This window comes from Sus scrofa, chromosome 8, assembly GCF_000003025.6.
Source record: "Sus scrofa isolate TJ Tabasco breed Duroc chromosome 8, Sscrofa11.1, whole genome shotgun sequence".
In the NCBI taxonomy this organism is placed as follows: domain Eukaryota; kingdom Metazoa; phylum Chordata; class Mammalia; order Artiodactyla; family Suidae; genus Sus; species Sus scrofa.
In genome coordinates, this window is record NC_010450.4 from 95,194,028 (window position 1) to 95,219,535 (window position 25,508).

A 25,508-nucleotide genomic window follows, 5' to 3' on the forward strand; every position below is an offset into this window, starting at 1 on the left:
CTAAATTACTGAAAACAATAAAAGAAAATCCCTACCATGTGTTGAACTTTAAGAAAATCAAAAATTTCATTTGCAGATTAGGTTTTTTTTTAAAAAAAACTTGGGACACAAAGTAGGGCTGGAATGTTTTTGAAACCTGAAATTAGTTCACCTTTAAACAACTTTTGATTCTCCTGGAAATTCATAATATCTATTTTTGATGTTGTTATACCAAGTATTATCTCAGAGACTAAGGGAAAATGCCAGATAACAACAAAATCCCTTTTTAGGAAGAGGGAATGTATTTTTCAGTAAGCAAAATAAAATCAACTTAGAACAACATTTTTTCTCCAGATCTTCAGCATGGAGAATAAAATCCCGTGAATAAAATCCTGTTCGTTATTCCAGTTAAATATTTTAGTGTTGGGATGGTTTTTATATTTTACATAACATTTAAATATATATAGCATATGAGTATATACTGTTTTCTAGTTTTAATAGAACCCTAAGTAGAAAATCAGAGAGGAACCTTATTTCTGTAAAATTTTCAAACATACTGCAGTAAATGCCAACAAAGAACCGATTATGCCTTACATAGGCAGCTGATGAACTAACCATGATGATATTCTTGAACATTTCTACAAGAAAGAACACTGAAGATATGACTGGAATTACCTCTCTACTCTCTAAATACTCAACCTGTACTGAAAACCCACATTTGTATCTGCAGTTCCTGTAAATTGACAATCTACCCTTATCCTATCATTTTCCTTTAATTTTGCTATAATACTTTAATTTTACCAAAGAGTTAAAATTTCAGTCCTTGCTAACAATGTATATAAATCCTAGCTCAGAAAATACTGCAAAATTCTTCAAAAACTTGGAATATAGAATGTAATTGGGCACCTTTATATAATGACCCTTCTGCCATGTACACTAAAATAGTTTCTCCATACACACACTTGATAAATCTGCAACTGATGTATCCTCTATGTTATGTGGTTTCCTAGTAGAAAAGTACAGTGGTATAGCTGGGTTGGTTATAAATTTATTCTATGTAAAATTTCCCTACCAGTGTCCTGAGCAGACTGATGGGTCTTATTAAATGTAGAAGTTGAGAGCCATTGCTTTACTTACCAGATATGCCTTGGATCAAAATTATAATCCCCTCTACACAGCAACTCATCAAATATAATGTAACATTTTTTTCTGATATCCTTTCCATTGCTGGGATTGAGACTTCTGTTTTCAGTTTTGATGAATCTGTGCCTTCCTTAGGGATGTTAGTTGATATCCAGTTAATTGATAATCATCTTACAGTCTAGAGGTCATGGTCTCACCTTCTACGCACTGATCCTGATTGTCTTCCCATCCATCCAAATGTACCCTCAAAGGACAATGACTAATTCAAGTTACTGTGACTGTATATACTAAATATGGCTTCATGAAATCTACCCCTTTTAATATTCTCATGTGATATCTGTGATTTGAAACTTCTGCCTTAAAATAGTTTTAATAGCTCCATGATGATTCTGGTTTCTCTAAAGCATTGAAACATTTAAAGCAATATTTTGTGTAACTTCTAAGTGGAACGAGTTCAGTTCTATTAACATTACAGACACCAAAAGGGAAAGTAGGGTGCATAGTAAGGAAACCAGACTATTCATCCTAATCATAAGGAATCAACAGCCAGCCCTTCTCTAAAGCTTGTAATACACACTATAGAAAGTTTTAATGAGCTTACATTTTCCAATACCACTCGCTTTTCAAAAAATTTCCTACTCTGTTCTACTTCTATTTTAGCAAATCAATGTATTAAAAAGCCTATCCTGGAATTGCCACTGTGGTTCAGTGGATTGAGGATCTGGTGTAGGCCACAGCTAAGGCTTGAATTTGATCCATGGTCCAGGAACTTCCATATGCCATGGGTTTGGCCAAAAAATAAAAATAAAATGTCTATGCTATTTTTATATTATATGTTTCAAATCAATGGCCTATACCTCAAGATCAACTAAAATGATGATTTAATAGGCCATATATGTGGTTCTAGTTTTATCTTCACTTTATTTTTGCATCAACGTGCATTTTTCTTCAGTCATACTTTCTGCCATTGCTACTTTTGTTTGACATAAATGCCTTGTCAATCACTTCTACTCTCATTCAAAGATTGAAAATCCTATATACTCTCTGAAACTCTTCTTGAAAAATCAGTCATAAGCATTTGATACTATTATATTATTCTGCTAGAAAAGCTTCTCAATTTGTATACTTAAATAGTTTTAGGATCAATGACAAGGTGCTCCCCTACCATCAGCACATCAACCAATGAAATGAATGTCAAAACCACATATACTGCATCAGAAGTCCAGACTTCAATTGATTTCCAATGATTGCTATCTAAATAGGACATCAGAATTGTAAATGTTGGAGTTCCCATCATAGCACAGCGGAAACAAATCTGACTAGGAACCATAAGATTGCAGGTTTGATCCCTGGCCTCACTCAGTGGGTTAAGGATCCAACATTGCCGTGAGCTATGGTGTAGGTCACAGATGCGGCTTGAGTCTGGCATTGCTGTGGCTGTGGCTTAGACCGACAGCAACAGCTCCGATTAGACCCCTAGCCTGGGAACTTCCATATGCCATGGGTGCAGCCCTGTAAAGACAAAAAAAAAAAAAAAGTAAATGTCATGATTACACAAGTCCTGAAGACTTTGGCAGGATAAGTATATATGAGAACATGGATTTTCACATTTTCTGAGCTATTTTCCCAGCAGGTCTTATGGGTGCATGTTTAAAGCCACTAAGTTTCAAAAAACAACTGCTAAAGATGTTATCTCAGCAAAACTTATGTGGAGACTGATGCTGATTCTGTGGTGAATCGTCTCACTTGATTCTCAATATGGCAGGATAATGAGCATATTTTGCTAGTTTAGTAATTAAGTCTGTTGCTGAGGAGCTCTTGCTTTCTGTGATGGATGCTTACCTGTTATCTGAAGTCTAGCCAAAACCCTTGAAGTTTGATGAATATATTCTCAAACATGAAACACTGCAAGGATACTTTGTTTTAGAATAAAAGAAGATCTTGCACACTATTCCCACACACTATGCCAGTATCTTTGACAGATTTATCATCTGGATGGACATAGGCTTGTCATTAATGTTTTATAATTGAGAGATTAAAACGTAAAGAAGCAACTTCCTCCTCATCCTCATCAGAGCTTGAGCAGCTACTTGCGTCCTCACCACAGCTAGCATTATGAATTCCAAACATCCTGAGTGAATCTCTTTTCCTTTCAGATCCTTTCAGTTACTTGTCAAAAGACTACAAGGAGATGATTGCTTTGGGTAAATTTAAATAACTTCAATATCTCTTTTGACTCGACTTCTTCATGTTCTCCAAAGAGCCACATGGGTAGAGCTTAGTCACATACCCACAGTTCCTCAGCTGCTCCAGGAGGAGACTTTTCTCTCTGGGACTGTGTGATTCTAGCAGATGTCTTCTGGATCCTCTCCATTCCTTAATTTTTCAAGATAATTTAATCACATAAATATGCTATTTATATTATATAGTCATTGAATTAGTTATCCATTGATACATAATTTATACTGAAACAGCTTAAACCCACATTTATTATCTCACTCAGTTTCTGCAGGTCAGGAATTGAAAGAAGATTGGCTACATGTCTCTGCTGGTGGGGCTGTTATAAGCCAGTCATTTGACTGCTGACAGTAGACCTCAGTTCCTCACTGATTTTTGACAAAAAAAAAAAAATTCCTGAGGACAGTAGCCTCAGGTCCTTGCAACATGGACCTTTTTCTAGGGCTCCTACGACATGATAGAAGTGAGCCAAAAGAAAAAGGCAAGAAAATAGGCATGGTAAGATGGAAACTGTAGTGCCTTTTATAACTGAATCTCAGAAGTTACATACTCTCAGCTCTGTTGAGTTCTATTTACCACTCATTAGAGTAAGTCTAATACAACATGGTGACAAATCACAGAAGGACATGGCCATCAGGATGTGGAAATCATCACGGGACATCCTGGAGGCTGGCTATTGCATAAGTTCATGATATTGCTATGCCAAAGTTGCCAAGTATAATTCTCCCTCTAGATATTCTAGCAGAAGTTGGACATTTCAAGTACATTATAAGCAAAAAGGGGAATCAATAAACTTATTGAATTTGATAAGGAAAACTAAGAAATATAAACCTAGAAGATATAGAGATTTTGCATCTACAGATAAAATTGAGATGACATGAAAACATCAAGAAAGTTGATGTGGAGGTAAATTAATGAATTTTGTCCTGAGTGTCAGGTGACAGTAAAGTACGTAAGTTATATATTATGTATAAGATTATATAACTATAGTATATATAATATCATATTATATATTCTATACAATAGATATGATATTATATATAATATATAATATATATTTGTATATATACACAAACTAACATATATAAATATAATATCTATTTTATACTTATATATAGTATATATTTTAATAATACATATTATATATATATATGTTTTCATGTCAGCTCAGTTTTAACAATAGATGTATGCTTACAATGTATTTGAAATGTCCACCTTATGCTAGAATATCTGGAGGGAGAATTATATCTAACAACTTTGACACCGAAAGACAAAGTTGGTCTTTGGAGATTTGGCACTGTCCATCAAGGGAGAATTCAGAGATAAGAGTAAAGGTTTGCACATTCTGGGCTTTACAGAGGAGGAAATACAATCTAGAAACAGAAGTGATAACTAAATGAGGAGCAGAAAGAAAAATTATGATCAGAAAAGAAAAGGAAAGAAAATAAAAACCTTTCATGGGTGAAAGGGAAAAGGAAAAATCATTACATTTTAGTTCATGAAATCATGGGAAGAAAGTTCCAGGAACAGGTTTGCAAATACCAAGGACACAGTCACATCCCCAAATAAGAAAATCTCTTCTTCTCAGGCTAAGATGTCAGGATGTAAACACTACTCACCTCTGGCATCCTGGGTTTCCACAGTATTATTAACTGAGATCAATCTTCATGAGGATTTTATTCCCTGTTTGTTTTTTTTTTGTTTGTTTTTTTGTTTTTGTTTTTTTTGTGTTTTTTTGTCTTTTTGCCTTTTCTAGGGCTGCTTCCCGTGGCATATGGAGGTTTCCAGTCTAGGGGTCTAGTCGGAGCTGTAGCCGCCAGCCTACGCCAGAGCCACAGCAATGCAGGATCCGAGCCGCGTCTGTGACCTACACCACAGCTCATGGCAACGCCGGATCCTTAACCCACCGAGCAAGACCAGGGATCAAACCCTCAACCTCATGGTTCCTAGTCGGATTCATTAACCACTGAGCCACGACAGGAACTCCTACTCCCTGTTTTAAAAGAAAATAATTTTTCCAAACTTTTAGAGCAGCAAGTAGCAACTTAAATTGGAAACCAGATCGTGTAGCATTCACCTTCTGTCAGCATATCACTGCCTTCAGCTGTAAAACTGATTGACGTGATTCCAAATGGAAAAAGGTATGAGAGTCTGAATATAAAGGGAAACATTTGACTATGGATTCAAAATATATGAGGGGAGAAAATACCTGAATAAATATACTTCTACTTAACATTTATTGAAACAAGCTAAGTTACTAACATTTTGATGTAAATGTCTTGCGTCTTTTTATGCTACAATACAAAGGGCTGCTATTTGTCATTTTCTTACACAAAGTCATTTTGCAGAGGCAGGGAGTGAAACTGTATCTCTTTTTGGCCATGAGACCAGTTAGTATTGGGTGTCTTTAAGCATCCCTTTTCCCTAACTCCCAGACCTTACACTTCCTGGAAGGAATGAGGAGTTCTATTGAAAACGAGGAACGAGGAGCCTGAGTCCACTCCTGGGCTGGGGAAAGGACATTGTGCATTTAAGTCATTCAATATCAAGCTGAGCAGACATCTCAAAAGCATTAGATTTTCTTACCCAAAATGCAGGCTTATGAACTTGAATGAATAGAAGTAAGGTGAGTGGATAACAGAGACAGGAGGAAGAGGGTAAAGGATTACTGCAGCAGTAACGTTGGCAGCGGAGTGGGGCAGTATGTGACACTGCAGGCTGGGACTCAGGGGTCCTAGAGAGAAAGAAAGGAGGATGGATACAGTGAAAATCTTGGGCCTTATCACTGCCCCCATCCCTGGCAGCAGTACACCAGTTCAGGATGCAGGGGGTGGGGGGGGATAATTACAGCGCTCTGTTTACTATTACTTTTTCTTCTGTACAGAAAGAAAAAAAAAAATATTCCTCTGCTCTTCTGTATTCTTCTAGCTGGTCAGAGTATTAAATTAACATGAAACAGATTAGCAGGGGATAATGAAACAAAAGCTTAATGACATGTATACATGGAAACCTGAGTAACTTACCAAGATGGCCAAAATTCTCACCTTAAATGCCATTTTCAGACAAAGACAAAAAAGAATGTTGGCCATAGTGGTATGAGACTTTAAAAGGGAGGAAGGCAACTCACATGGAGATGGAAAAGCAAATGTTTAGTAAATCAGTGTTTGCTGGGTCACGAAGAGGCAGTGGGACAGAGAGTAGACTCTGATCTCTAGGCTCCTCTGCATTTTCCCTACTCAGCTCATATCCTTGCAGACATCTCTGGTGATGGCTCTATTCAAAGAACAGGTCCTTTATCTAAATTATTTAGGCAGTTACAGGGGAGAGGGGAAGAGGGGAATAACAAGAAAAACTTCCCAAGTCTTCTTTTTCTTAAAAATAATCTTCTTAAATTAATCCTCATGCTAAAGAGACATTTTGGATAGACAAATTTGTCCCTCTATGGTTCAAACTGATGTGGCTATAGCAATGACTGGTCATAAAAATCGGCCACAGTACTTCATAACAATTAAGAACATAACCTTTGAGGTCGGACATATAGAAGTTAAAATCCTGACTCAGCTTCTTATTTGCAGTGTGGCTGGGGTAGCTTCTTGACTCAGCTGGCTTCTTCGATGGTAGTATGTAAGGTTGAATTTAACATGTAACTGTCTTGTAGAGCTGTTGTGACATGTAAGTTAAATAGTTGCCATTTACTGAATAACTTCCAAGTATTTCACAAGTATCACCTTTTAAAAATCTGCAACAAACACATGAGTAGGTTGTTTACAGATGAGGGGACTGACAGAGAGATGGGTAACATTCCCAACAGTGAAAATTGTGTGAATTACAAAGCTTATTTTTTTCTGCACTGCATGCTTTTGATCCCTCCTTGACAAAGGTTAGTAAGAACTTAAGTATTTGCTGCTATCATTATCATTATTAAAATTAAAGAGTGAAAACTGGAAAAATACAAAATCACTTAAGGGAAAAATAATAATTATGTATTATTATTATTACTCTAATAGTAACAAATATATATTGAGTACCAGCATATGATCAGGATATCTGCACAACTCACTTTGTTCAATAGTCAAACATCTTGATGTGGTTAGAATTACCTCAAAGAGTAACAATAATCTTTACTAAAAGAATAATTACTTAGAATTAATCATCTTTATTATCCCAGAATTACAGAAGAGCAGACTAAGGTGCATGTGGATGCAGAAAAATTAAGATCCCTACGATAAATGCTATGGCTCACCATCCAGTTCTACAGGAGTTAAGTCATAACCCACTGCAGTTGCCTATGAACAGTGCACTCTGAAAGGAACTCGGGATGAAAAACTGTGCTTTGGACAAGCAGGCCCTTAGATGGTTAGTTGCATGTCTCAGAAAGAATTTCAATGACCCCAGATTCCTGCATATTTCCATACATAGAAAAGTACTAAAATCATAAACTTGGGATATCTGTTCTTTGTAATTAGCAGTAATATTTTACCAAGACGTATACTTGGCTGAATGTACTTCCTAGCTATAAAAAATAATCTATAAACTGGCTTCTCCTCTACCTCAACAGAGCAGTTTACTCAGAGCTTCTGAGTGACTGGCTCCTAGGCTACAGTCCTCCCTAAAATCCTGAATAAAACTTAGACATCTCATAATGTTGTGTGTTTTTCTTTAAGTGGAGAAAAGAATGCTGAAAAATTTACTCATAGTCACATATCTAGTAAATGGTGGAGGCAAAATTCAAAACCATGCCTCTGTGACTGCAGAACCTACACATTCTATAGCACTAATCTATAGAATATACTGTTTACCACCACTTGAACTCAACTGTTCTCTTTCTCAACCATGATCTTACATTTCTGTGTTTCTGTGTTGTATTCATATTTCAGTATTCAAGTGTATTCATGATGTACTTAACATTTCATGCTGCTTTTTTCTACTATCGTTCTCTCATGCACTTCTCCTATATTCTCCTTCAATTGCCATAATTATATTTTCTTTTATTCATGTCTAACAGCCTATACAGTAAAGTTCTAAAACTGAAAAAGGCAGTCTTTTATAATTTAACATTTCATTTTGCTTGCATTCAATTTTTGCCTGACCTAAACAACTCTACAATGTATATCTTTTTCGTTATCAAATTATTTTCCAAGCTAAATTTTCAGAAGAGATTCTTAAAATACATGAACATTTGTATGACTTCTTATATATAATACCAAATGCTTCATTGAAATTGCACCACAGCATTCTCTGATACTAACTTCAAAGAAAAAAATAGAAATAAAATAACCCTTTTTTTTTTTTTTTTTTTTTGTCTTTTTAGGACTGCACCCGTGGCACATGGAGGTTTCCAGGCTAGAGATCGAATCAGAGCTCTAGCCACTGGCCTATGCCACAACCACAGCAATGCCAGATGGGAGCTGCATCTGTGACCTATGCCACAGATCAGGGCAACGCTAGATCCTTAACCCACTGAGCAAGGCCAGGGATCAAACCTGCATCCTCATGGATGCTAGTCAGATTCATTTCTGCTGATGCATGACGGTAAACTCCTAAAACAACTCTTGAGAGAAGTAATTTTGGTTTTGTTCATGACTATATATAACTTGATGTTGCTGTGATAGCTAGTAGAATGCACATGACTTGAGGGTATGCATTCAGTCGAATGGGTGACTACCCAGAGTTCCCATGATTGTTCTTTACCCTGAGCCCAAGGAGCATATGTAAATGTCTTGCTAAGCCTTTCTTATAATTAGAGGTCACTGAAGAGGACACCTAACTGACCCTGAAGTCCATAGAAAACACTCAACCTTGGGCTTGTTGGCATCATGCCATAAACAATAGAGCTAATTTTCAACTAAAGCATAACTGCAGGTACTTAATAAGTTCTTATTACCATCTGAGATCTTTCACTCAATCCTATATGCCTGTATTCTCCCCTGTTCCTTAGAATCTCCAAAACCCTAAACTACAAATCTTACAAACATATTTTTGTTTTTCCTAAGAGCTTCACAAGACCCGACTTTACTAAAGATCTCTTCATTTGGAGACTCATACTGAGCCATTATTTCTATGGTTCTATGAACTTTTCCATATCATTCTACCTCATCTCTCTTGAATTTCTGAACTTGTAACTGATCCTTAGTACTGTAAACTTGAATATCATTTTAATAGTGATTTTATGCAACAAAATGTAAGTATTTTATATTCTTTGGAAACTTGGCTTTGGTGTCAGTCTTACAATGGTTATGTTCTTTGCTAACAGAATTTTTCTTTTCCTTAGTTAAGATTTTGCAGATTTGGGAGAACAACTAACTTACTCTTGACTGGACATTGACCTTGTCTGAAGAGTGCAAATGGTCAGAGTACTGGAACGATGTTGCCTCCAACTAGCTATTTGGAGAACAAACAGTGAGGGAAGGGCTTGAGCAGGAGAACATGAAGACTGTACATGCCTTTGAGGCTATGTGGAAAATCCTAGGCATAACTGGGGCATTTTTGCAGAAGGCTGAATTTATGCATTATGTGAGTGAATTTAGAAGCCAAGTAAATTTTGTTTATTGTGGCTAAAATGGCTATAGAATCATGAGGGCTTAGGAAACTCCAGGGAAATACAGATATAGATGTAAGGTTAAGGTGGATGTCAGTATGTAGACATAGATGTAAAAGATGTTAGTATCACTGTAGATGTAGACATGGTGTGCACTGGGCATCAAGCTGACTTCTGATCTCTACTTCAAAATTTGTATGAAAAACTTTTCATGAAATGGAAACTATGATTGCTTTTTTTCTCATTGGAAATCTAAAAAAATATTTTGTTTTTTACACACATTAACTGAACATTTAATTGTAATGAGTTGATACTTTAAATATGTATCTAACAAGATATCTATGACTTGAAATGATATTCTCATACCAAACAATCTGATTTCAGACTAGTGTATATCCTATTCCTGTAAGAAAGTAAGGTAACAATTTCAATGCAGAACTTCTATACCATTGTGATTCTATAACATCAGCTCTTGGTCATTCACAGAATAGAAGGTCATAAATAAGTTATGACAACTTGGGACTTAATCCTCTTAGCATTTAGTCTTGTTTAGATTTTTTCTTCCAGGGGACATCTCATGAGACAATGTTCTGTGAAACACCAATTTTTAAAACTGATTAAAAGTCTACAGAATATTTTCAAATCACATTCATGTGTGATATGTTTGGCTTAGTTGCTGCTATAATCTTTCTTATTAAATTTAATACTGTCATGAATACACAGCAGATTTTTACACAGCAAATCTAAGAATTCTTTTAGTCCATAGAAATACCAGTTATTGTTAAGTAATTTATAAACAAGGTAAAAAAAAGTAGAATGCATTTCATATGGGAATTCTTGTTTTACTTAGAGATTTGTGTAATCACTTAAACTAATGTAAATAACTAATTTCAATTTATGAATTCTTTCACATTAGTAAAACATCACTGCATTTTTAAAGGAAATTAAAAGTTGAAGTAAGCTTTGTATCTTTAATGTGATAGTGTCATTTTGAGTTGCTTTTATACTCTAAGGTACAATATATGCAACTGTTTAAATGGATAGAAATATACCCCAGAGGAAATGTTATTTGATTAACACATTTACAAATCCTTTTAGGTTTCACATATGACAAAATTAATTACAAGGTAAAGTTCCCATGACATAGTTATTTTAAAAAATCTTGTTATCAAAGGGACTTTCTTTCTCCTTTTTTTCCCCAGTTCTTTTTACTCTCATTCAGGAGCAATTGTGAGGCAGATATTTGTTGGAGGTACCAATGAAACAGGGATAAGTAAGATACTGTCCCTTCCTTTAGAGGATTATTATACAGTAAAGGAAACAAAATGTAAGCATATCATCCCAGTTCAATGTGATAAAAAGCCAAGATACAGGTATGGACAAAAGTTTTACATGTGTTTCCATTGCATAACTTTAATTACTTTTTATAGTACAGACATTTGCTGCTTTCTTCGGCATATAAAACAATACAGTTTCCTATTCTTCTACTTTTTTTCTTTTTTTACTCTATTTTAGGGGGGGCTTTTTAATTTTTTTATTATAGTTGATTTACAGTGCTTCTTACTCTTTAGAATAAGCATATGAGAGGTCCAATGTTAAATTTTGCTTCCCTGTGATGATGTTGAGGAGATAGCATTTATTAACTTGCTTCGAACTACGGTAAAAATAAGAGTTTTAAAAAAGGCATTGCTTGTTTTGATCCAGGACCCTGCACTTTGATCTGTCCTTACTTTGAAGATGATTCTAAAAAAATTTTCAGATATACTCAAGTAACAATATTTGCATAAAAACCCAGAACTCTCAACTGACAGGAATAGCATTTGAGTACAAAAACCATGTTTTAACCGGATTCATGTTTTCACAGACAGGGATGACAATCCAAGTTTTAGTCCTTTCTGAGATGTACAAAGTCCTTTTTTCATATGTAACTGTTGCTTGGCAAGTTATTAAGCTCTCAAAAGCTTTTGAAAAAAAGTCAAGAGGCAATGCTTATACGGATTTGTGTATTTGACAGTTTTGGGAAACTTTGGACATTTCTGTAAATTAAAAATACTGGTTTCTAATTGTCATTTCAAATTCTCACCTTTCTAAACTATATAAAGTTAACTTGCCTGTGTCAAACAATAATCAGTATCTAGGCTGTAAAGAAAAAAAGAGCTTTATTTGAGGTCTTAGGAATTGCAATTTGAGAGACACACATTCAGGTAAAACACAGAGTATTCTCACAAAGACAAAGAGAGGCCTATAAAGGCAAAAGCCACAAGGTTGTTAAAATTGTCTTTCAAGAATTATTATTGGCTCTGATGCAAAAAGGAAATACTTGTTCTTAAGGGATATGCAGTCATGAGTTATTTAGAGCAAGGGTCTCATAAGTATCTTGAGATTCTAAAACACTGTACAGATATTCTGGCTGCCTGCATTAAGAGAATAAGTGGCCACAAGTTCAGATTCCATCTGAGCTAAGACTTACATAAATCCCATTTCCTCAATGGCCCCATAGAGCCATTTCAGAAAGCTCTCTAAGCAACACCAACTCCATTTTGATTTTCCTTTCACACTTGAATATTCTGTATTGATTTCCAAAAAGTCAGGGTATTTTCCTTGCTATCTACTTTAACTGTAAAAATCATTTTTAAAATATGATGTCTTCTCTTACACATCAAGCAAAATTTTATCTGTCTTAGACCACAGTTACCTGTTTCAGAAGATTTCCTGAAATCATTCACTAAAATGAAAGCCCTCATATAGAAAATAAAGATTCCTTATCTTTACATACTTTACATATTTTTGTTGATAGCTGTAATTTTGAAGTGTGTAATAGATTTTGGTTTATGTTGGCTGCTTATCCCACTCAACTGGGCCTCAGTACCTTGACCAAAAGTGAATGAATGAATCACCAGACATTTAAATAACAAGTTAAAGGATAGAAAATTTCTTCATGTCCTATTCAATGCTTTTATGTAAAGTGTAGTGATTAGAGTCAGAAAGTGATTCTTTTTTTTTTTAAGGGCCACACCTGTAGCATATGGAAGTTCCCAGGCTAGGGGTCGAATCAGAACTACAGCTGCCAGCCTACACCACAGCCATGGCAACACAGGATCTGAGCCAGATACAGCAACATCTGATCCTTAACCCACTGAGTGAGGCCAGGCATCGAACCCTCATCCTCACAGATACTAGTTGGGTGGGTCACTTCCTGAGCCATGATGGGAATTCCCAGAAAGTGAATTTTAAATTTAACTAGAACAACAGAGGCCATAAAAAAAAGTTTTTAAAAAAGAAAGAAGAAGCCTTTCATGCTTACTGTGATGTCATTACATTAAAAAAATAATTTAACAGGAATAGGAGTTCTCGTCGTGGCGCAGTGGTTAACAAATCCAACTAGGAACCATGAGGTTGCGGGTTCGGTCCCTGCCCTTGCTCAGTGGGTTAACGATCCGGCGTTGCCGTGAGCTGTGGTGTAGGTCGCAGACGCGGCTCGGATCCCGCGTTGCTGTGGCTCTGGCATAGGCCTGTGGCTACAGCTCTGATTCAACCCCTAGCCTGGGAACCTCCATATGCCGCGGGAGCGGCCCAAGAAATAGCAACAACAACAACAACAACAACAACAACAACAAAAATAAAAAAAAAATAATTTAACAGGAATAAAGAACCACAGAGGAAGTTTTAGGATTTTTCTCATTAGCTTTGCATGCTCATTAGTATTTGAATTAGGATTTTGCTCTTGTCTTTTTTTTTTTTTTTAACAAAGATTTAGTTGTGGTTTATAGAAGTGAAAGGAAGCAAAATATAGTAGGAATTGATGAGGGAGATTGCACTGCTAAGAACCTTGGTTTATGGTGGTGATAAACATAAGTCAAAGCGTCCAACAATCTTGAAATTTATTTTTATGCAATGAACAGATGGTGAAGCACATAAAAATACTTAAAAGTAAAAACTATAACTTGCAGAAATACTCGTGCTATTATGTTAATTGCAAAAGGAGGATATACACTTTCATGATCATTACTCATATGTGGAACAAATATTTATTAACCTACTATGTGCACAATGATTTATTATTTTCTAGGAATACAGTGATAGGTAAGATAGAAAGAGTTCTTGAGTAATATCTTTGTCATTTTCATTGTTTATTTCACACTGCAAAGATCTCATAACTTACTTCCTATACCATAATTTTATAAACAAAACTTCTTTTTCAGTGTTTTTTATATCTATGCATTCATGTGCTTTATCATTTTTGAAAATTTCTAGTCATTATTCTCTAAAGTTTTGCCTCTCTTCTTCTCTCTCCATTCTTTTTTTAGGAAGGTGATTTAGTTCTCAGTCCTTTTCTAATCTGTCTATGGTATTTTCCATAGGCTACTTTATCTGCACTTAATTTAAATAAATCACTGGAAAAAATATATATACATATATATATATATATATATATATATATATATATATACTCTCAAATGTTCTCTATTCAATTAAGTAGGATCCCTGTAAATCTATGCACTTAAAAACTTTTTTTTAAGCAATCATATAATCATATTTTTATTTCTGACAGTTCTATTTGTTTTTTTTAAATATGCCATCATCTTTAATAGTCATTTATTCATAGATTTTATTTCACCTGTTTTTAAAAATTTTATTCTTACCTATTCTATAGCCTATCTCTAAGAGTTCTAATATCTACAGTCTGGAATGGAGGTGAAGTCTAACCTTGTTAATCATTTCAGCTAACATGTACTTGCAACTTCCCTTCCTGCATGCTTGGTTATTTCATTGAGCCCCTTTTGATATTAATTGTAGAAATCTTATGAACCAAATTAGCAATGCTTTATTCTAGAGAAGATTTTTTCCTTCTAGGAGATAAAATTTGCCTCTGCTCTCAAGCTCTTCAATTCCACTTAAGGGCTTAGATCAATATGAATGCTGGGAACTCATCTCAAAATCCTAAGGACCAGTGCTCCAATGCAGAACTGCTTTTTGCATCCATTCCCAAACCTCATTTCTTCACACATTTCACTACTCAATGTTGCGGCTCAGACACAAGTTTATAGATTATGATGATACAGAGGAAGAGAAGGAGGAAGAATTTGAATTTGTAATGTTCATGGAAACTGCCCTTTCACTTGTACTTCATCACTGAATCAAACACCCATTTTGTTCTGGACCTAGTTTTCTGATACAGGAAGTTCTAGCAGAATATCTAGTCTATCAGAAGCAGATATCCCCCAACTATTTTTTTAGATACCATATTGTATTATCTTATAAGAGACCAATTGATCAATTAAATATTCCCAATAATTTAACATAAAGCGCATACAATCCTTTCATATTCCACTGATTGACAGTAGAAAAGTTGATTGTAACTATAATACCTTACATTTAAATTTACACTGAATTGAATTTTTACTGTTTTAGTCTAGTCAATATGTTTGGTTTTTTTTTTTTTTTTTTTTTGGACTTTTAAGTCTTTTACTTAATGAACTGGTGATTCCTCTCAGCATTTGGTCAACTCCAAATTTCATAAGTTAATAAAAATTGAAAAATTAGCCTAAGCTTCTAATACTCTCTCATATCCCAAAACTAGAAATGCTGTAGATTTAGGAAGAAAGCTCTGAAAATTTAGGGTTTAGGCTATGAAATATATTTGGGGAAGAACTGTGTCCAGGGTTCCCAGGCAGAGGAGGGCTGATTACCATGAGAGGGTGAAATGGAGGATTTGTTTTATGTTTTTCTCTTTTTCTACATAGTCTTTTGTGAGTGATTTTCTAGATTTATACCATGGGTAAAACAGAAAAAATTTAAAAATTGAATCCCTTAATGTATTAAAAATGATGCAATATGACTAAGTTCAGTGGATTTCAAGAATATAATAAAATTCCAACATCACCAATGTATTTCATTATGTAAATGAACCATTCTAGGCACTCTGGTTAGAACAGTAGATAAATAAACAGAAACTTGCCTTCATGGACTTTACATTTTTAGAAATAAATTAACAATGAGAGTGACATTTAAATAGGGTTTATGATGAACCTGATGTGGTTCTGAATGCTTTTCTTTGCTCATATAAATTTCACAGCACCAATATGAATTCTGTGCTAGTGTGTTTTCTTCCTTTATCAGTGAAGATCAGAAGGACATAGAGATTCAAAAACTCGCCTGAGGTCACCTGGTTTGTAGGTAGAGGAGTACAGATTACAGCTGTGCAATCTCTGTTATCAAATGAATTTGGGTGCACCCACCCAACCTGCAGCAAAGCCAATCTCCTGACACAGGGTTATGGGGAAGGAAAGTACACAGTTCATTGCCACTGCCAAGCAAGGGAGTGGGAGACAAACCTCAGATACATTCCAACCTGGTCTCTGAGTTAAAGGCTTTTTAAAGGGGCAGAACAAAGAAGATGGCATCAATCACTGTTTTGTGACATTTTGGTAACATTTCTTACTCATAGTGTTGGGAGTCAGGATGTCTCTGGTTTACAATTCTCTGGCCAGGTGGTCCATGGCTAAGGATTTTGAGTGACTTTGAATGACTTGGGACTTTCTCACCTTACCCTGGAGAAACCTAAGTTTGTATGATAACATAGCTATAATTTTAATACATTAATGATGTTATTAACAACAGCAATTTAAGTCATTTGCCTCTGATTCATTAGTGTTCAGTTAGCATAGAATTGTGGTCAGAGGTGACAAAAAAGTGAATACAGTTTTGGATAGAGAGATAAATCATAAACCTGATTAGGGAACTTAGTTTTAGGGTAATTGGTTTTCATCTCCTTTGGACTATGCTTGGACTTGGAAATAAACTGATGAGCTATCATTCATTCCCATTAGAATACAAAAGTTAAAGAGGGAGATGACAGTACCTGCTTCTGAAAAAGTGGGGGAAAATAAGGCTTCTAGAGTGAATAAAGGCTTCTAGAGTGTGGCCATTCTGTAAAGCCACATGGAAAGTTTTAGAAAAATTAAAGGTATGAACATTCTATGACCTGGAGCTTGAACTCCAGGTTCATCCATGATTCTGCTAGAATGTTTATAATGGTATTGCATATGGGTAAAGGAAGTTGAGGACAACTAAGATGTCTATCCCCAAAGTAATGATGAGAACAATGAATGGAATGTTGCTAAAAAGCAACAAATTAGAGAAACATTTAGCAATATCATTCAGGCCCCTAAATCATGGTATTGAGTAAGGAGAGTAGGAAACAGAATGCCATATCATTTTAGTTAACCTAAAATACATATAAACACATAGATATTTAAAAGAAAAATGAAAAGTTTCAAACATCTCAGCAAGTGTGAGTGAGATAAGAATGGAAATCAGGGAAGGAAGCAAAGTCAAATGATAAAAGAGACTTGATTTCCACAAACTCAGAAGAACAATGAGCTGTGAACCAAAAATGTGATTAGCTCTACTCTGCACATGGAGGCCAAATGAAACAATCAATCAAGAAAACAAGACACCTTGGGGGGAGTTAATTACGAAGTAAGTACATTAATTTTTTTTTCAGAATTTTACTATGAAGTCAACATTTTCTTTTTGCCACGATTCTTTCTGCTGTCTATTCCTCTTTCACGGTGTTAATCTACCCTAAAGCCCGAGAGAGTTAACTCCATAACTAGAAATAATTTAGAGAGAAAGTGTCATTGAAATATAAAAAGGAAACATCCTGCATCACTATGAGCATTTTTTATGGCAATGTAAATTCTCTTCATTCAAAAAGCATCTTTTAATATTTTAATTAGGATACTGTGTTATATGAAAGGAACATCTGATTTTAGAAATGCAAATGAGGGTATGCTATGAAACAAAGATGCAGAATTAAAAAGGTAATATGCAGTTCAGCAACTGGCAATGAAGAGAAAGAATGTGGGGAAGGATCAAGGAAATAATGCGATTTTTGAAGTGAAAATTGTACTAGCATTTTTCAAATTTAGCAATTTGACAAGGTTAATGATACTTGTACTACACTTTTTAGTTTAAGATGCAACAACTACCTTTGGTTAATAAACTAGAAACCAATCAAACTGCATATATTTATTAACAGTAACTGAAGCAGTTACTGACCTGGTATAGGCTCCTGAGAGCGCCCCTTGCTGGCTAGGTAGATGTGCAGTATTCCATTCACTTGCTGCTTGCTATCTGTGTTCCCTTCTTTTCTTCTTTCCTTTTTTTGTTCATCACTACAAAACAAAGAAGACATTAATTGCAGACTAAGCTATAAAATACAGCTGAATTTTACAGCTTTCCCATTTTAAACATGAGGGAATTGAGCTTCTGAAAGGTTAAACCACTTGGCCATGTGACAGAACTGAGAGTGAAATCCAGTTCCTTACTAAACGCCTAGTTTCAACAACTGGTCCACACCTCCTTTGGACTATAACTTAGGGCTTCCTTATTCCTATGGGAGAATTTTGGTCACATCTTTTCTTTTTAAATTAAATTTATGCCATTTCTTTGTCTCTAACAGGAAAGGAAACCTGACTAGAATAAAAACTTGAAAAAAGCCATGAGGTTCTTCCTCAATCAGGAGAATAACTGTGAGAGCATATTGTTGAGGAGACTAGAATAAAAACTTGAAAAAAGCCATGAGGTTCTTCCTCAATCAGGAGAATAACTGTGAGAGCATATTGTTGAGGAGAGAAATCTTAGAAAAAAAGCAACTACAGAAGTGGCAGAAGAAAGAGAAAGGCATCCTAAAGCCATAAGAAGTAAACAAAGGAACATGAATGGGGAGCTACATGGCCCAAGACAGAAAACATTTGAATTTATATTACCAACAGTGCTGAGCTCACAGTTTTACAAGCCTACAAATCTGTGGCTGTACTGAGTTATTATTCACCAACGAATCCTGTATACCCAATCCTACATCCACTATCCAGACCTCACTGGCTGAGAAAGGCAAAAAGGGATAGGATGGGACAACAAAAACAAGCTTTACAATTTAGAAAGAGATGCACTCGGGTAAGGGATTAAGGAACTATGTAGGTTTAGGGAGGGAACTATCTACTATCTCACATTTCGGGTTCAACCCCTGAATTGCTTTCTCTCAGGACCATGGTAAAGCTCTATTTTGAATTTTGGATTAGTTATTAAGATAAAAATAACTGCCTTACAAAGAAGCTATTTGACGGATGGTAATGCTCTCTGTGTGCATTAATGATGAATGGTTCATGATGAGACTGAATAGTGTGACAGGTTATATCTGTTCTTTAGGGTCATGCAGACCATGGCAAAATACTTAGCATCCTGAAAATTCATACTATTTATATGTGAAATTAGAATAAGAATACCCACCTCATGGAATTTTTTCTGAAGTTTAATTCAAATGAATATAAAATAAGTGCTTTGCACAATACTTGGCCTATATAGTGGAGAGCCAATGAGCATTGTTTTTAACAGTCGTTGTAGTGCTAATACCATAGTATTAAGTATATGGAATATGGGAAACATCCTTTGGTGTATTCTATGATTCAAGAGTCTTTCCCCATAGTAAGTAAGAGATAATATATGTGTATACAAAATAAGTTCAAGTCACATGGCATTGGTTATTGAAGTCTTCAGAATAAATGAGTTCCTCAAGTGAGAAAGGCCAGAAAGAAGAATGTGTATTGCATCACGTGTGCTGCTCCAAGTGTGAGGGGGAGATGTAGGATATCAACCTAGATAGTGGAGTGTTACACAGGCCTGGAAAAAAGATTTTTTTATGTCTTAATATCCTTTATTTTTTAAAGTTTTATTGAAGTATAGTTGATTTACAAGGTTGTAATAATTTCTGCTGTACAACAAAGTGATTGTCATATGTATACACATATCCATTCTCTTTCAGATTCTTTCCCCGTATAGATTATCACAGAATATTGGGTAGAGTTCTCTGTGCTATATAGCAGGTCCCCATTGGCCAGTCACTCCATGTACCTCAGTGTGCACATGCCAAACCCTGAGTCCATCCCCAAACCCCCAGTCCATCCCTCCCACCTCCTTACCTATCCACTTTGGTAACCATAAGTTTTGCAAAGTGAGTGAGTCTCTGTGAGTCTGCATCTGTTGTGCAAATAAGTTCATTCATATCCCTTTTCTAGATTCTACATATAAATGATATGATATAGGGTTTGTCTTTGACTGTCTGACTTCACTTAGTATAATGGTTTAGTACTAAGCACATTCAGAAAAACACAGCCAAATAAAGACTGGGGAAAGAGAGAAAATAACCTATGGTTTTAAAAGAAGCAAGTGATTTCATATGTAAGTAACATATTATAAGGATAGTTTAATATATTTTAAATAAAACGGGGTATCTTTGCTATGAAACGTACAAGCTAGGTAAAATATAAGGAACTCTGAAAGAAGATGGTTCACTATAGTTTATGTAAAATTAACCTTCCTTAGAAATTAATTCATTGGAATTGAATCTATGACATTAATTAAGAGGAAAAAAGTCAGTGATTTATAATAGGAGAATGGATAGATGAATTGGAGTATATCTAACCTTGGATGTTAAGGAGCCATTAATGTAGTGCTTTTTCAAAATTAATGACATGGGAAATTTCCAGTGACAACATAACATGAAAAATGCAAGATTCAAATACATGCATATACATGTATATGCATATATGTGTATATATACACATATTGAAATGTAAGATTGAATGCAAAGTAAAAGGAATAAAATAATGGGATGAGAAGTGTTTTTTCCTGTGTATTGGTAAAAATTCCCTAGTTTATAAATTCCTAAATGACTTGCATAATAAGAAAAAGAATATTTTTAAGAACATAAACTCTACATATGCAGCAACACCACTCACACTAAACTTAGTGTCAATGGAAATAGCTATATGGAAATATTTCCCATATATATACTGCAGTTTTGTGACTGAAACTGAACAGTGGGTAAAAACAGCTCTTTAAGGACAATGCGACCAATACCTTCCAAACCTCCTGCAGTAGGCACCACTAAATGGCTTATGCACAGTAAAGCAAAGATGTTGGGTAATTCCCTGGAAAAGCACATCCCACACGTGTGCAGTGGTTTGGCTGGTGTGAATGTGGCATGGATAAACAATACTTCCTGTTACCTAGCCTACCTGCACACACACTGGCCACTCACAAATGTCCATGGGTGAAGTTGCAAACAGAGAGAGATTCTGATCTATACTATTGAAACCACCAAGACTTTATAGCTCCCAAAGTAATAATATGTAACTCACATATATTAATTTTTATTCCAATTACTTAGTTTTATGTATATATACCACATTGAAAGAGAAAATAAATTACTCTTTGACTCAATTTTATCACAATAAGAAGAAATGAATAACTTATAAGCCCAGGCTTCTCCAGTGAGTTATGAACAAGTTCCCTTTTCTGAGAAGAAAATTAAATTCCTATTGCATCTGGAAACTCTTGCTAAAATATTTTATTACTGTTGTTAGGAGGTTTAGAATAATGGAGGCAGTGTTAAAGTAAATATACTCTCTCCATTTTCTGTCTCTTTAATTGCTGAATTGTCTATTTTAGCACCAGAGCTTCAGGGTTTATTTAATGTCAATTCATGAGACATAAGCATGTACTATTAGAAACATGCAATTCAAAAAATAGCCAGAAAATAAAGGATATCATCTCAAATGAACTGTACTTATTTTTATTTTCATAGAAAATATGCTTGCAAGATTTAGCACATGTTCAACTTTAGCTATCAGGGGAGAAAGTGCGAGTTGGTTTAGACTGCATAATAAAGAGAATTAGAATAGCAAATGTGGGAGGTACTTAGCTAAAGAATTATTGGCCATATAAATTATATATCTCCCTTTTTTTGCAGATTAAGGTTTTACTGAATTTTAATACAAACTGGAATGACTCAATTTTACCTAAAATACACCATTTTCAGTATCAGTAGCCACCAAAATCAATTAATTTGTAAACACATCTCCTCAATGTAAGACACTTACACCAACCCTGCCAATGACAAGAATTTCTGGCCCAATATTCCAGTTCTTGAGTGAGGACAATATTTTAAACAAGCACTTTATTCTAATAAGATTTAAAATCTTCCTAGGTTTAGGGTGAAAAAAAATAATGCCTTCCAATAAATCAAAGCAAAAGAATATCAATAGTTATTTGTGAGCATTTTTGTTCTCAGATATCGATGTGACTTTAGGTAATTCTTCAATTGCAAAACCATTGGAAGAAAAATATGATACTTGTTTTTGCTAGAAAATAAATTGTGAATTCACAGAGCCTGAGTCGAGATGCTGATTAAATTTAGTCAGAACTTACTGTTCATCTTTTATGTGCAAATTACAGTCTGGGATAGAAAGATGAGTAACTCACCATCTTCAGCATAAGACGACACTCAATTTTGTGCCTGGTGGGAGAAAATGGAAGAACAAATACAAAACTGATTACATTTCAAAAAGGATTAACCTCAGGTGACAATATTTGAGGAGTAAAATTTACAAGGAAATTCACATGACCAAAAAACTATACATCGCTATGATACTAGAAAAAATCATAATGGAGTTAATGGCATTTGAAGTGGACCCCCAAAGAAACTTTGGAATAACAGGGGGAATAATCAGTAGTGAGATATTATAGGTGAATTAAGAAGGCAAGAGAAATGACCTTGAGAATTATATTTGGAAAGGTTTTTCAAAGAATTTAAGAATTAGGAGTCTCTGCAGTAAAAGAAATGGACTAAAAATGGAAATGCAGGAATAAAATATTGATGAATTGTAGACATAGAATTTGCATTGATTAAATATAAAGAAGTGAGAGAAGGATAATAGCTCCAAGTTTAATACACCAGACCTATTTACAGAAATGAAAAAGTCAAGAGGAATAGCATGTTTGGGGAAATATTGAGGAAAGGAAATGAGTGGATTGCGGGCAGGAAATGAACTCTGCCAAGTTTTGGTTCCTTGTAGGATATCCAAGGCAAATTGTTAAAGAGGCTGAAATGTAGATCTAGAGATGCAATTTCAGGATTTACTGATGCCTAAAGCATGGGGATATATGCAATTCCTAAGAAAGAAAGTCCTACAGAAAGTGTAAGTTTAAAGATAGAGGAAAGTTATTTGTAGAGTGAACCCGAGACATTGTTAAAAGATATTAAACTATGATAATGTAAATCAATGAGATTCCCATTTTTGCTGTCCAGCAGTTGCCAATGAAATTGTAGTTTTATTGATATTCAACTCAGTGTGAGACAATTCAATGAGTTTACAATTTTATTGAGAATTTCACACTCTGTGGAATGTCCCTCAAGTAATGAAAAGTATTGGAATACAATTCTTTGGTACCAATGAAGTAACTTTTATTTTCCTCTAACTAGATAGAAATAAACAATTTCTAGCACTTATATAGCATATTATGGAACTTAAAAAACTTAGATGTGTCAAGAAAATTTTTGACCCTTGGGCATATTCTTAACCAAATGGCAACAATTTTTTTTTATTGATCCAATAAGCTATCATTCATCTTTTTTCCTTAAAGTAGATCCAATTTTGTTTTCTTAGTCTAAGCAAACGGAAATGAGCTCTGTAACCATATTCCTTCCATGAACAAAAGAATTGTCAAGAGTTCACTATTCTGTCACATCAGTGAAGGTAAAACAGTGATTTATGGATAATAATCATACTGAATAATGGCAAAACCAACATAAGTTGTAATTTCTTCAAACACACTACCTTGGATGAAAACATCCTGCAGTAGCAGTAAAATTTCTCCCCTGAATTTTATCCTCAACGAATGTCTGTGTATGTGCTAGAACTAGTCTTTGTCACTTACCATGGGTCTACCATTTTCCTCCTACTTTGGTCTGTCTCACCAAGTCCCCACAGACCAAAACTGGAGATTTCCTGCTGCTATCCATGCTTGATGAGCCAGAATATCCTCTCCTGTTTCTAGCTCACATAGTGAATGTTCTTGTTTCATTCTCAATCTGCTGGGCTTTGGGGAGGCCTGCAAAGTGGGAACAAGAAATCTTCATCCAAGATATGACGTACTCCTTTTACCTAAGCAACAAAGTACTCTAGTCTCCTGTTTTTATTTTTATTTTTTAAGGACATTCTAAATGTATATGTTTGACATCACAGTCTCCTTTCCCTAATACTCAAGAATAAGATTGAAGCCAGGCAAGGTGTTAGGTTGAAAGTCATATCCTCAAAGTGCTCTCAAGGTCCTATGTCCTTTGACAGTGCCACATCAGTTCCTAAGCACTTCTCTTTTTGCTTGGGAGAAAGTTCTTTCTTCCCCCAAATGTTCTTTAATTATTCATGGGATAAAATAAAGCATTCCCATAAGACCAATGTATTAGGTCATTAACATTAAGGATAAAAATCTCAGGGTAAATATAGCTAAATGTTAAAAACTAGGGGAAAGAAAACTTGCCTGTACTGTCATTATCATTACTGTCACCATTGTTGCTTTCATTATTCAATGAAAATATTTCATTATTTTACAATTGTGGCAAAATAGATTATCGTTCTATTTTTCAACCTCCTCTCTGTAATAGCATTCCATCTAAATCTGTTCTGTCATAACTCTGCAGGCCTCCCAGAATAGTACAGGAATCTCCATCCTCATCCTGCTAACTTTGAGTTGAGCCATGTGACTTGCTTTGGTTAATGGGATGTTAATGAATTTGATGCAGCAGAAGCTCTGAATAAACTTGAATGTTTTTTCTTGCTGCTTACACCTTTGTCACCTGCCATGAGTCACTAGTCCTGGAATGAGAAGAAACATTGAGCACACCCGAGTACAACATGCAGCCTGGATCCAAGCCCAGCTGACCCCATCTGAGCCCAGCAGAACCCAGCAGTGCCACAACTGACCTACAAGCCCATAGTAAGAAATAGGGTTTTAAGCCGCTGAGATTTTTGAGTTGTTTACAGTGCAGCAGCATCACAAAAAATGTTCTATATAGAATAATGAAAAATTGGATAGTGCTATATAGCTTTTCAAAGCAAGACTGTAATGTCTTAGATCAATAAGTATAAAATGCAAGGGATAAATGTAAAATATATATCATAGATTGGAAAATCTTGCTAATTCATTTGCAATGAGTTGGGTTGGAATTTGGAGCACAACTTCTAGAAAGTGAAGCTAGACAAAGCCCTTTCCTTATCTATTCCCCTAAAAACAACCTATTCAATAAATTTAAGTGCAAATATTGTTTGGCTGAAGACGGAAGAAAGATATTTTGGTGTGTGATCCTCAGAAAGTGGAGGATAATGTAGAGGATGGAACATCATTGCCACATTCCAGTTTAGGGGAGAGGCTCAGAGCCTGGAGCCAAACTTTAAATACTAGCTTTCCCACTTACTACCTGGTGTGTCCAGAAGTGTTTCATCAGGCATCAAGAAGAGTCACAGAAATGTGGAGAGTCATTCTCCCCACATCTATCCCTAGTCACAGAACACCTTTGGCCTCTGGTAGGGCAAGGAGGCCACTATTATAGGATATCACTGCCCGAAGGAACAGTATTCAAGCCATAGGTGAAGAGAGCAGAGATATAAATAGGCTCATAGATTCTGAGCAAAACAACACAAGATGACATTTTTTTAAGCACCTGCTTTGAGATCCCTCAGAATTAACAGAGTTTTTAGATAAAGGG

General features: G+C 35.2%; 1 long non-coding RNA gene across 1 annotated transcript; it reads right to left on the minus strand.

Moving 5' to 3' along the window:
• Positions 5,463 to 25,057, minus strand: LOC102164088. The gene is made up of 4 exons (XR_298943.3): positions 23,681 to 25,057; positions 22,226 to 22,259; positions 17,963 to 18,078; positions 5,463 to 6,094 (listed from the first exon to the last, which is right to left on the minus strand). It is a non-coding gene; the product is annotated as an uncharacterized LOC102164088 (long non-coding RNA).